This window comes from Podarcis vaucheri, assembly GCF_965113315.1.
Source record: "Podarcis vaucheri genome assembly, chromosome: 3".
NCBI classification, from domain to species: domain Eukaryota; kingdom Metazoa; phylum Chordata; class Lepidosauria; order Squamata; family Lacertidae; genus Podarcis; species Podarcis vaucheri.
Genome location: NC_138761.1, coordinates 94,750,414 through 94,764,866, shown reverse-complemented (window position 1 = coordinate 94,764,866; position 14,453 = coordinate 94,750,414).

Sequence of the window (14,453 nt, the reverse complement as noted above, 5' to 3'; positions counted from 1 at the left end):
AAAGAGCTAGGAGATCACCAAATAAGGAAATATTGGACATATCAACCTTATCCTTTGGATTGGATCTCCCAGTGAACGTGTCACCACCACCAACAACAGAAGAAGAAGAGCAAGCATTAGGTGCAGTTGGAGGAACATCAGCGTAACTACATGATGGGGTTGCAGGTTTTGAGTTGGAATGTTAATGGACTGAACTCCCCAGAAAAAAGGCGGAGAGTCTTTCATTTATTGAAAAAAGAACATTTGGACTTGATTTGTTTACAAGAAACACATGTGATAAGGCTACATAGGAAGATATTGAGCAACAAAAGACTGGGCCAAGAATTTATCTCATCAGACAAAGTCAAAAAAAGGGGGGTTGTCCTTTATGCAAAGGAGAGCCTATCACCGAAATTTATATTTAAAGATGACCAAGGGAGATTTATTGCAATTGAAATTCAATCACAAGGAGAAAAATTCCTGATTGTAGGTATCTATGCACCAAATGAAGGAAAATCGGAGTTTTTTAAAGAAACTACACGAGATTCTGATGGACTATATGGACTATAATATGATCTTGATGGGAGATATGAATGGAGTGGTGTCTACAAATATGGACAAGGCACAGAGACAGGTAGTCACCAAAGACGGCAGACTACCAAAAACCTTTTTTGACATGATGGACAATATGGACTTAGTGGACATTTGGAGAATGAAGAATCCTCTGGGTAGAGAGGGAACTTTTTTCTCTGAGGCTAAAATGACATGGACAAGAATTGACCAAATCTGGGTAACTAGGGGAATGGCTCCGAAGATTAGCAAGGTGGAGATTTGCCCTAAAACTTGCTCTGACCATAATGCTGTGAAGATGGAAATGAAATTGATGCCAATGGGTTCTTTTAGATGGAGGATGAACGATACTCTGTTTAGGAACGAAGAGGTGACCAAGAAGGCCCCAAAAAACTCTAAGAGATTATTTTGAGATAAATATGAATACTACAGTGGAAAAAAGAGTAATTTGGGACGCAAGCAAAGCGGTCATGAGAGGATTTCTAATACAACAGAATGTAATCAAGAAGAGAACTCAGAATGAAAAAAAGGATAAAATTCTGGAGAAAATAAAGGAAGGAGAGAAGAAACCGAGAGCAAAACCAAAGTCACAGGAGATCCTGAAAGAGATAAAGTTATACCAAGTACAATATATGAAGCTGATGAATCAGGAAATAGAATGGAAGACTAAACAGATGAGACAAAAGACATTTGAATCGGCAAATAAGTGTGGAAAATTGTTGGCCTGGCAAATGAAAAAAAGACAAAAACTTAATACTATTACAAATTTGGATGTGGAAGGAAAGAATATACAGAACCCATTGGAGATTAGGAAGTGTTTTCAGAAGTACTTCAAACAACTTTATACACAGTAGAAGCAGAAAGAAATGGACATTGATCGTTTTTTGAAAATAAATGGGCTACACAAAATCTCTCAGGAAAAACAGCTAATGTTGAACTACAAAATATCGGACCAGGAGGGGGAAGGGGCTATCCACAATATGCAACTAGGTAAATCTCCAGGACCAGATGGTTTGACTTCAAGATATTACAGATCTTTGAAAGAATGGTTAATACAACCTCTGAAGGAAGTTTGCAATGAAATATTGGAAGGGAGAAAGGCATCAGAGTCGTGGAAGGAAGTCTATATTACACTTATACCAAAAACAGAGACTGAAAAGACACAGTTTAAGAACTACCGCCCCATATCGTTGCTTAACGTGGATTACAAAATTTTTGCAGATATCTAGGCTAAAAGATAAAAAAAGGTGTTAGCAGAAGAAATTCATGGTTAAGAAAGTGAAATACTTAGGGATTAACATGACTGCAAAAAATGTGAATTTATTTAAAGATAATTATGAAAAATGTTGGACTGAAGTGAAAAAAGATCTAGAAATATGGACAAATTTGAAGTTATCATTGTTAGGCCGAATTGCTGTGATAAAAATGAACGTGCTGCCAAGGATGTTGTTTCTGTTTCAAACATTGCAAATCTTAGACAAGATGGATTGTTTCAAGAAGTGGCAGAAAGATATTTCCAGATTTGTTTGGCAGGGCAAGAAGCCTCGAATAAAATTTAAGATATTAACCGATGCTAAAGAAAGAGGTGGATTTGCCCTGCCAGACCTTAAACTTTATTATGAATCAGCTGCTTTTTGCTGGCTGAGAGAATGGCTGTTTCTTGAAAACACAGATGTATTGGATTTAGAAGGTTTTAATAACGCATTTGGCTGGCATGCATATTTGTGGTACGATAAGGTAAAAGTACATAAAGCGTTTAAAAATCATATTGTTAGAAAAGCCTTGTTTAATGTTTGGATAAGATATAAGGATCTGTTAGAAAAGAGAACTCCAAGATGGTTGTCACCAATGGAAGCGAAGGCACAGAAAAAAACTCAATATGGAGGCCAAATGGCCGAAATATTGGGAAATTTTGGAGCATGACGGTGATAGAATAAAATTGCAGAGCTTTGAAAAATTGAAAAACAAAGTGAGAGATTGGCTCCATTATTACCAAATAATGGAGGCTTACAATTTGGACAAAAAAGTTGGTTTCCAGGTGGAAAAATCAAAATTGGAAATAGAATTGTTAGATCCAAAAATTAAGAATTTGTCAAGAATGTATAACTTGCTGTTGAAATGGAACACTCAGGATGAAATGGTGAAATCAGCTATGATTAAATGGGCACAAGATGTTGGGCATAACATAATGATGGCTGACTGGGAACAGTTATGGACCATGGGTATGAAATTCACAGCATGTAATGCCTTAAGAGAAAACTTAATGGAAATGATTTATAGGTGGTACATGACACCAGTCAAGCTTGCAAAAATATACCATTTGCCCGACAATAAATGTTGGAAATGTAATGAGACTGAAGGTACATTTTTCTACCTTTGGTGGACATGCCCAAGGATTAAGACATTCTGGGAGATGATTTATAACGAAATGAAAAAGATATTTAAATATACTTTTTTGAAGAAACCAGAGGCCTTTCTCCTGGGCATGGTTGGCCAATTGGTGTTAAAGAAAGATAGAACTTTTTTTATGTATGCAACAACAGCAGCAAGAATACTTATCGCGAAGTATTGGAAGACACAAGATTTAAACTCACAGGAAGAATGGCAGATGAAGTTGATGGACTTATATGGAATTGGCGGAAATGACTGGCAGAATCCGAGACCAGGGAGAAGAATCGGTGGAAGATTGGAAAAAGTTTAAAGACTACTTACAGAAATATTGTAAAATTAATGAATGTTAGAAAAATGTTGGAATGAAGTTATATGGCTTTAGTAGAAATGTTATAAGGAATTAGGTATTGTCAGCTTGCCAGCTGCACACGTTGCTGCACTTAGCAGAAAAACACTCCCGGCAGCCAGCCATAAATTCCTTTCTTTATTTTCTTCAGACAGACATGCCGAATAAACAAAGTGACCCGTCTCTCATGACGCGTTGCTCTAACTACTTTCTCTTTTCCCTCTCCCTCGAGACCAACAGAGCCAATGGCTCAGCCCCTTCCGTTTCCCCCTGTGACGTGGATCCCCTTCTCTCTGAAGCACCCCTTCCTCCCCAGACTCACTATCCTCTTCCCTGTCTTCTGAGGAGGACTCAGTACTGATCAGTGGGGATCGTTCCCTGTACCCTCCAATTCTTTCCTCCCTCGCTGCCTGCAGTTCCCTGACAGGTATAGATAGATTAATAGGGTATTAAAGGGAAAAATAAGGTTAGAATGTGTTAAGATAATTATAGGATAGAAAATAGAGGAAGATGGACAGGAATTGCTGAAACAATTAATAGAAGTGGAAGACAAAAAGGGAGGTGTGAGGAGGTCGTGGAAACATGTGAATGAAAGATAAGATATTGAAATTGGATTGTGTTTTGAATGGTTTTTGTTTTGTTTTGTTAATTGTTTGTGTTAGTGTTGTGTAGTGTTTTTTGTATGGCATTGTATTGTATTTTTTCTCTTTTTTTTCTTTTGTAGTGTTGTGTTTAAATTGTTGAAAACTAATAAATATTCTTTTTTAAAAAAAAAACAACAACACCATCCTCCTTCACTGTGGCTTGAATATAACCATGTTACCAATGCAAAGGTAAAGAGTCACATGTCTTGCTCCATCCACTTTTGCCTCGCATCCCACCTACAACAGGTGTGTTGGTGTATTGCCAAAATGAACTTGAATCAAGCACATCCTTGAAGCACACCTAAAATGTCCACTTGGCAACAAGACCTCTCCCCAGCGACAAGTTTCTTTATCGTGGCATGTGGTGGAGAGTGAGGCAGTCAGTGTGACTCCAGAATATGTGGAAGAATATCTGAGAGCCTGTCTCTCTGGACAGGCGGCTGAAGGGAGTAGAGATCCGTATATAGTTCTGCTTCATATTTTATATGTAGGCCAACAGTGTTATACAACCTGTAATGTAAATAATAATAATAATAATAATAATAATAATAATAATAATAATAATAATAATTTTTATTTATATCACACCCTCCCCAGCCGAAGCCGGGCTCAGGGCGGCTAACAACAATAAAATAATACAACATTCTAAAATCATTTCATTATAAAATTAATTCAAATCAAATTGATGGCAACCATTGGGCTAGAGTTCTGTGAAGATTGCCGAGGGAGGGAGTCAGGCTAAAGGCCTGGTGGAACAGCTCTTTCTTGCAGGCCCTGTGGAAAAATGTCAAGTCCCGCAGGGCCCTAGTCTCTTGTGACAGAGCGTTCCACCAGATCGGAGCCACAGCCGAAAAAGCCCTGGCTCTAGTTGAGGCCAGCTTAACCTCTATGTGGCCTGGGACCTTCAAGATGTTTTTGTTTGAAGACCGTAAGTTCCTCTGTGGGACATACCAGGAGAGGCGGTCCCGTAGGTCTTAAAGACTTTAAGAGAAGAACTGGATGGGTGAGGTGGTTATTCATGTCACGGGAATTCACCAAGAGAGGGCTGGACTGCAGTTGCTCTGAAGACACAGGAAGACTTTCTGAGGAACTCTGCTGGGACGAAGAAAATGAACCCCAAGCGTTGTCACTCAGGCACTAACAAGTTGTGTGGCTCTCAGAAGGTTGTCCAGGTCTGATACTTCCTCCCCCCAGCTTAGATATACTGAGTTGCCAGCAGGAAAATCCCTGGCCAAACTGAGGGAGTTTCTTATGTCCACTTACTGCACCACAGCAGATCATGCCCAGCCTGCCATCAGGGCACAGCAACATTTAAATCCTACTTAGTCTTAATTAGTTTTTGTTTGTGCAATCTTTAAAGATCAGAAGTGCCATATAACCCTTATTTATTACTCATTTTGGTTGCCTTTTAAAAACGTAACCTTTTGTCAGAGTTCTGCTTTTATTGAATAATTAATTGTGTTTAGCATCTGATGCACTTTTCGGCACTGGAGTGTGACAGCAGCTTGACAGTTTAAAATACTTTTAAAGGAAAAGTCTCCTACTCTATAATTTTCATTAGCCGCGTAATGTGTGATTCTTTTTTTAAAAAAGTAACATGGCTGGTATCTTAAATGCCACTGGGTTGCCAGCAAAAATCTACTTAGCATTTGTGTTATCACTCTAATGTACATGACAAAGACTGAACAACTATTCTATGAATAACAATTGGGTAAGGATCTATGAACTGGAAAAATGTGGGTGCTCTTGGACTTATCATTAGTTGAGCAGTCTCAACCAGTCTGAGGGAAATGGGCTGTGTTTTCGTTTGGGAGTTTTTTTAGCTGGAACTTGCTGGAAACTCAGTTCTGGCACCACTCAGAAGAAGAAGAAGAAGAGTTTGGATTTGATATCCCGCTTTATTACTCCCCTAAGGAGTCTCAAAGCGGCTAACAATCTCCTTTCCCCTCCTCCCCCACAACAAACACTCTGTAAGGTGAGTGAGGCTGAGAGACTTCAGAGAAGTGTGACTGGCCCAATGTCACCCAGCAGCCGCATGTGGAGGAGCAGGGAATCGAACCCGGTTCACCAGATTACGAGTCTACCGCTCTTAACCACTACACCACACCGGCTCTCCCTGTTCTCACTCAGGTGAGCGCCATTGCCATTCTAAGAGAACGAAGGAGGTGTTCCTGTGAGTTTTGGCATCTCTTTTTCCCCTAGAAAAATAGCACTGATAAGAGTAAGGAAACGTATATATGCCTCCCGATTCCATTGTATTTTTAAATCTGTATCACCTTTCCTCACTGTTGTGCTCCCTCTATCAGAATGCAAGGCAGAATGATCCCCAAGAAAAATTACAGGACCTGAATAAAAGAAAACCTCTCTTGCTCTGTCTAGTTCCAGGCCGCCCAGAGAACAGCATTTGGCTTCTCTAGTGCTACAGTTCTGTTTGCATAGAGAAGACATGTCTCATTGGTTTCCATATTGAACACAGCATTGAAGTGATCAGCATGATTGGCTGCTTAAGCACTACTAAATATGCTTTAGCACCCTGGCATACTAATTGCTCAACTCCTTTGATAGGGTTTTCATTCTATTTTGGTCTAGGGACCCATATGCATATCGGGGAGTGGCAAATTTGGCACTTGCTGCCTACATCCACCTCTGTTAGTGCTTCTTCTTCAAGCCGTGTGACACACAAACAAACCTCACCATTTTCCTGGTCTAGTACTTTTTTTTTGGCTGGATAGGTTCACAGCTTTTGCCTCTTAGTTCCTTTGGCAATTCCATGCTGTTTCAATGCATGCCAAATTTTGCACAGTCCCATGTTATCAAAATACTAGTTTAGTAGTGTCTCCTAACCTTGAGCTACCTTGACTAGGGTATCAGCAACAGCTGCATATAGCAGTTCTCCCTGTCAGAATGTCACTAAGCATGGGATTCAGTTACCCCCTTTGTATGGGGTGAGAGGGACGAAAGTGTGGATGAAAGCCTCCCCCCACTATTTATGGAGTCATTCCAATCCAAAAAAACAGGATACATTGTAGTGTTGCATAACCCTGGATGTCCATTAGAGATGTCAATGGTGTCATATCTTATCTTCTGCAGCCTCTGGAAATGCTAAATATTTTAAAGTCTGGCATAAGTAAATACTCAGCAGTCTGACCTTGAGATACTTATGGCCTTATTGACAACCTGTCAGGTGCCACATTTTTTAGACCTTCTGCCTCTCTTGCCTTTCCTGGTATAGATTTTCTGTAGGATAATTTAACTTTTAAACTCCTGTCGCCTTCTAGTCTTGCAATGATTGTTACTGTCTCCATTTCCCATGTCCCTTACTCTATTAAGTTTCCCCTCAAGAGATCATATCCATTGGTACTATATACTGCAAAACCTCAACAGCTACAGGGAAAGGTGGGTTGGGCTGTGGCATATTTCCCCCACCCCTTGAAATTGGTGAATTCTGAGCTTTCAAATAAAATGGCATGTCCGCGATTAAGGTAAAAAGTGGGAGATAAATCAGATCAGTCTGTGAATAGATGTGCAGAAAGAATTTGGGTGGGTAGAGAGCTTTAAAATACCCTACTCCCAAGTCTATTATGCTGAGATGTTTTTAGCATGAACACTCAGCACAGCCCTTGTTATAACATCTCTAGCACAACAAACTGATGAGGTGCTATATTCCCCCACAAAAAAAAATATTTACAAATATTTGCTGCTCCTTTGTTGCATACACAGCTTGGGCAACAATCTAGTTTCCTGCTTTGTCCTTTACACAGCCTTCCATAAGTTCTTCTGTGTCCATAGGATTCCCACATTACTACTCATCTCTGGTGTTAATTTTTCCATGTGAGAAAACCTGTTCACATTAGAGGCTTCTGTGCACCCATGGATGTGTGGAACAGACCAGGCTCTTGGTGATAAATTTACTCCTGCCTTCTAAGAGAAAATAGATTACATGAAAGGAGAAGGAGAAGAAGAAGAATACCCATTTCACAGGCACAAATGGCCTCCAGTTAAAGACCTAAGTACAGTGGTACCTCGGGTTAAGTACTTAATTCATTCTGGAGGTCCGTTCTTAACCTGAAACTGTTCTTAACCTGAAGCACCACTTTAGCTAATGGGGCTTCCCGCTGCGCTGCCGGAGCACGATTTCTGTTCTCATCCTGAAGCAAAGTTCTTAACCCAAGGTACTATTTCTGGGTTAGCGGAGTCTGTAACCTGAAGTGTATGTAACCTGAAACGTATGTAACCAGAGGTACCACTGTACAGGCATAGGCAACCTGAACCCTCCAGATGTTTTGGGACTACAACTCCCATGATCCCTAGCTAACAGGACCAGTGGCCAGGGATGATGGGAATTGTAGTCCCAAAACATCTGGAGGGCTGAGATTGCCTATGCCTGCCTAAGTACATGTTGCAGTAGGGCAATGATTAACAATTGCATTGTGGGGTTTTGTAAAATAAAACCACTTCCTCCCCAGGTGCATCCTCTGTCAATCTATTGTAAATATACACTCTAGCACACAAGTAGAATGGTACGCCGGACCATCACAGAATTCCTGATATGGAAAGCTGGAGGCTCAACATTTGCATGATTTGCATTGCAAAGACGCAAATCATGCAGAAAGGCAAAACACTATCATGGGAGTGTAACACTGAGCTCTGGCCTTCCTTCTGAGTTAGCATGCATAGTATTGCACTGTTATAAGGACACATTTTTAATGCTTTCATTGAAATCAATGGGATTTTAAAATGCTTAGTTTGGCTGGATCATTCCCAATGTGTGAGATGATTTTTGAATTTTTAAAGTTCCCTTCAATTTAGACATTTGGGAAAAGGTCGGAATTGGTTTTCATTTTCATTCTGAGCCCAATGATGCCTTTCCTAAGAACTATTTCACCACTACAAGCTCTAAGTGAAATGAAAGTGATTTGCTCAGCAAGGTACCTAAAAACCATCCCTGCTGAGGCTTTAAAATATTCATTTAGGTCCCTCTTAGTGAAGAGTGATGTGCTGATCCAGTCATTATTTTGACACTCAGATGAATTAATTGTCAGATATGTACATATTTCATATTTGTTATTTCCATGAGCCTAGGTGAGATGTTCTTCCAATAACACTGATTTGGCTTCTTGGAGCTATTTAGAAAGTTTAACCATGTTTGAAATTACTATTCCTGCAACTCTTGAAAAGTTTCATAGAGTCATCAGAACTGGAGAACTCCTTACTGTATTTTATTAATGAGGTTCTCTGGGTTAAACTAATCATTTATATATTGTATTCCAATATCCAAAGTCCTCAGATTACCAACAGGTAATTTAATCTACCTGAAACATGCATCTGCAAGCACTGCCAAAATCCATTTGTTAAATTTGCATATTTTCATTTAACATGACATTGCACGGTGCTGTATAATGCAGGGCGGAATGCAAACTAGACAAGGTGCAATCACATAATGCTTCATAAAGCGAAGGCAAAACTGAATTGCTACACTCACCCTATTCATGCTTACTGCTTGATGGAGTTCTTCTTTACAGAGACACTCCATCAAATGCCGAAGGTTGCAATCTTTGACGGTAAGGCCTATTGAACTCTGTGGGGCATATTTCCAATTAGGCAAGCCTAGGATTGTGCTGTGCGACATTGTAGGATCATATATAGCCTATTTCCACCATTCTGCAAGGTTTCTCCCAGCTCTGCTATTTCAGATCATAAGCCACATGTTTCCCTGGTGGAATACATTATGCAATTTGCTGTCAGTTGCAGATCATAGCATACATCCATGTTTCACAATGGAGCTCACCTTATCTTGCCAAAGGATACATTTTCCAAAGGCAAATTAATGTTGCTTTAAGCCAATATGGGATCAAACTCCTATAACCTTGCTGTATTACCTAGGCAGGTACATGTTTGTAGCTTGTGAATGTAGTGGAACTACTGCTGCTGTTGCTGGTGCTGTGGTTGTTAGGCCTTTTCTGCAGTGGCTCCCCATTTGTGGAATGCTCTCCCCAGGAAGTTTTGACTGGAGCCTTCATTATACACCTTTAGGCATCAGGCAAAAACGTGTCTCTTTAACCAGGCCTTTGGCTGACTGTCATCCAATGCCCTTTTAAAATGTGTTGGGGTGAGGGTATTTTGTGTTTTTATATTGTGATTTTATGTTGTGAACCGCCCAGAGACCTGCAAGATGGTATACAAATTTAATTGATTGATTGATTGATTGATTATTATTATTATAATAAAAAGGCAAATGACCCCTGGATGGTTAAGTCCAGTCAAAGGTGACTATGGGGTTGTGGTGCTCATCTTGCTTTCAGGCCGAGGGAGCCAGCGTTTGTCCACAGACAGCCTTCTGGGTTATGTGACCAGCATAACTAAAGCGTTTCTGGAGCAACAGAACACTGTGACAAAAACCAGAGCACATGGAAACACTGTTTACCTTCCCACTACAGCAGTACCTATTTATCTACTTGCACTGGCGTGCTTTCGAACTTTTAGGTTGGCAGGAGCTGGGACAGAGCAACAGTAGCTCACCCCATCATGGGGATTCAAACTGCTGACCTTCTGATCAGCAAGCCCAAGAGGCTCAGTGGTTTAGACCACAGCACCACCCACGTATAATATTTGTATACCTCCCCATACCCACCGGTCTCAGAGCAGTTCACAAAATAAAATCACAATATAAAACCACAAAATACGTAAGCAAAATAACTCAGACTGGACGCTAGGGTTGGGTGAAATCATCATCAGACCACAAGTTTATTGGGCAGGTAAGCAGGGTTGGCACGGCAGTAGGATGAAGAGCAGTGCCTATTCTACTTAGCTCCTTGCTGATGGAATGGCATTCTGTTCAGGGTTAGGAAGCACTCAACCCCTCAACCAGCCCTGAGTTCTGGAAGGGCGGAAGCCAAACATCTAGGATCCGCCTGGGCAACTGGAAAGAGGGAGAGATTCCAGCCAGTCAGGTGCCGTACCCAGTCCTCCCCCCAGGCACCTTATGATACGATACGATACAATACAATACGATACGATACAATAATCTTTATTCTCATTGTTCCATACAGAACAACGAAATTGAAAATCTACATCAGACATTCAGAAATCAGCAAGCCTGTTATCCCAGCTATCCCAGCCTGATTGTTGTTGTTGTTGTTTAGTCGTTTAGTCGTGTCCGACTCTTTGTGACCCCATGGACCAGAGCACGCCAGGAACTCCTGTCTTCCACTGCCTCCCGCAGTTTGGTCAAACTCACGCTGGTAGCTTCGAGAACACTATCCAACCATCTCGTCCTCTGTCGTCCCCTTCTCCTTGTGCCCTCCATCTTTCCCAACATCAGGGTCTTTTCCAGGGAGTCTTCTCTTCTCATCAGGTGGCCAAAGTATTGGAGCCTCAGCTTCACGATCTGTCCTTCCAGTGAGCACTCAGGGCTGATTTCCTTCAGAATGGATAGGTTCGATCTTCTTGCAGTCCATGGGACTCTCAAAAGTCTCCTCCAGCACCATAATTCAAAAGCATCAATTCTACAGCAATCAGCCTTCTTTATGGTCCAGCTCTCACTTCCATACATCACTACTGGGAAAACCATAGCTTTTACTATACGGACCTTTGTTGGCAAGGTGATGTCTCTACTTTTTAATATGCTGTCTAGGTTTGTCATTGCTTTTCTCCCAAGAAGCAGGCGTCTTTTAATTTCGTGGCTGCTGTCACCATCTGCACTGATCATGGAGCCCAAGATCCCAGCCTGGTTAGCCCCCTAAAAACTCTGATACCCCATAATTAAATACAATAGGCTCCCATAGAGACTACCTTACACTGCGCTTAAAACCAAAATCACATTTGAATAGAAACTTTCTCAGGCGGCTAGTCCTAGTCTTTATAACCCTGTACCTTCTTCCAGAAGGCAGAAGCTGAAAGAGATGTTCTCCAATGCCATTTATAACCAAAATTGGGGGGAAGGGAATACCTTCTTAACTGCCTAACACAAAGAAGCATTTCACTGAGGGAAAGGCACAAAACAACAGCAACAACCAAGGACCAATTCCTTTACAGCCTCATCAACAAGTGACCCTTATGAAGCTCTAACACCAAGGCAGGGTGGGAAGCTCACTGGGCAAAATGGTGCTGAACCATCATGGCCAAGACTTTTTGAAGGTCCTGGCCTCTCTCCACCCTCAAAGATCCCATTGGATGATATCATTTCTGTGAAATCTCATGAGAGCACCTTGGGGAGATGAAGCCCTGCCTCCCACTTGTGCCCAGAGCCCTCACACCTCCAGGCAAACTTGCCCCACACAGAGGCACACAGAGTGAGACTAAGTTATTACACATCTCAAAACATGCATGTCAAAAAGTGAATTGGATCTGTGGGGAAATGCTGAACTATTGGACCAATATCTAAAGAACTATAAAGCACAGAAAGAGATAAAACCAGAGTAACTATAAATAAAATATTCAAAATATTAAGGCTATTTTTGATCACCAACAGAAAGAAACTGTGCAGAAAGAAAATAATTCTTATTGAAAGGTTTTTGGGTTTTTTTTGGGGGGGGGGGCGGGTTGGAAGGGAAGAACATTTTCCTGAGCATCTGTTCTTTTTTTTTTCCTTTTTAATTTTTTTTAATTCAAAGTTATAACAAAACATATTTCCCAAAAACATATCCTTATTCCCCCCATTTTTCCTCCCCCCACAAAACCCACCCCCCGACTTCCCTCAGTTCCATTCTTTGGTTTCTCCAATAATGCTATTTTCTGCATATTACAGAGTTGTATAGATCCTCCAACTGTTTAGCTAATTGTTATCAGTAAAAAATAAAATAAAAAATTGTGGATGTTTATTCAAAACCTGCCAAGGAGTCCAGTTCGCTTTGTTGCATCTTCAAATACTTTGTGAAAGGTTCCCATTCATCCTTAAAGTCACAGTTATCCTTATTTCATAATCTATATGTCAATTTTGCCAGTTCTGCATAGTCCATCAATTTTTCTTGCCATGATTCTTTAGTTGGGGTTTCTTCAGTCTTCCATCCTTGTGCTACCAGAAACAAATGTTAAATGGAACATTTTCTTCAGTTCACTGTATATCATTTCCCAAAATTTTTTAATTACTTTACAATCCCACCACATATGATAAAATGTTCCCTCCTTTTCCTTACACTTCCAACATATGTTTGAACTAGTTTTGTACATTTTCCCTAACTGCACTGGTGTTGTGTACCATCTGTACATCATCTTCATGTAATTCTCCTTCAGTAGGGAACAATCTGTAAATTTTAAGTCAGTTTTCCATAATTTAACCCAATCCTCCATCATAATGTTGTGACCTACATCTTGTGCCCATTTAATCATAACTGATTTTACCTCTTCATCTTTCGTCTCCCATCCTGAGCATCTGTTCTACACACAAATACCATTACCAAACCTTGAAAGAAAATAAAAGGATTTACTATTGTTGCCAGACAATGACATATATTGTGTGTGTTTTTTCTGTGAGTTTTCAGCTGTGAGAATCTGATTCCTAATTAAACCAGTGGGTTTAAGTGTGCCTAAACCTATGGTGAATTGTAACCCTCAAGAATATTCCTGTGAGGGTCATTAGGCAGAACGAGGAGCCCATCTAATGAAAAAGAACCCGCTGATAATGATTTCAGGCATTACTGATGTTATTTTTATTGCAATGGAATGGGACAGGTTCTTCGGGAATTGTCTGCTTTGGTGGCCTGGGATATTATTATTTGGCCACTTGGGGTGCCCCACCTCAGAAAGAAAAATAGTGGGGGCCAGCCTGACAGTCATGTACTGTGTGGCACCGGAAACATGATGTGCTAAATGCCAAGCACATAAAATATGGAAATCAAACACACACAGACAATTTGGAGTTTCTCCCTTTTATTTTTTGCCTTGAATGTTCATACTATACTTGGAAATGCAAATCGAGCCTCTCTGAGTGACACTTATAGAACCGTGGAATCGCATTGAGCAACCAAGGTTGAAAAAAGTGCACCTGAAAAAGGAGTGCCTCTTGCTTTCCATTCAAAACTCAGTTATGATTCACTTTGATGTCTGATCATCTAACGTGCAGTGTCTGCAGCTCACCTGGAGCTGTCAGTCATTTCCCAGCCAGATGAAAAAGAAGCCACCTTATGTATGTGACCTCATCCATCTCCCTCTGCTCACGTTATAAAAATGTCAACATCATTATCATAGTTTCTCCCCTCCTCCTTTTTATTCATTTCTAATTTGAAAAATGTGTGAATATCACCCCTCTCCTTCTCCCACCCTTTGATGTTAAAGGACCAATGGAAGAAAATAATAATTAGCAAGGTCTTCTGGGTACAAACACCTGGTTGTTTCAAGGAGTCTTGTAAAGAATGGCGATTATGCCCAAATCCTGCTCTTTCCTGCCAAAATGTCGGAGAGTGGAAGAGAATTTTCACTGCTAGGCATTTCCCCTGCCTAAACATTTGGAGAAGGAAGCACATTTATGACCCCCTATGTTGCCATAAAACAGTAGATAGTAAAAAAAAAAAGTTAAATAGACTTAA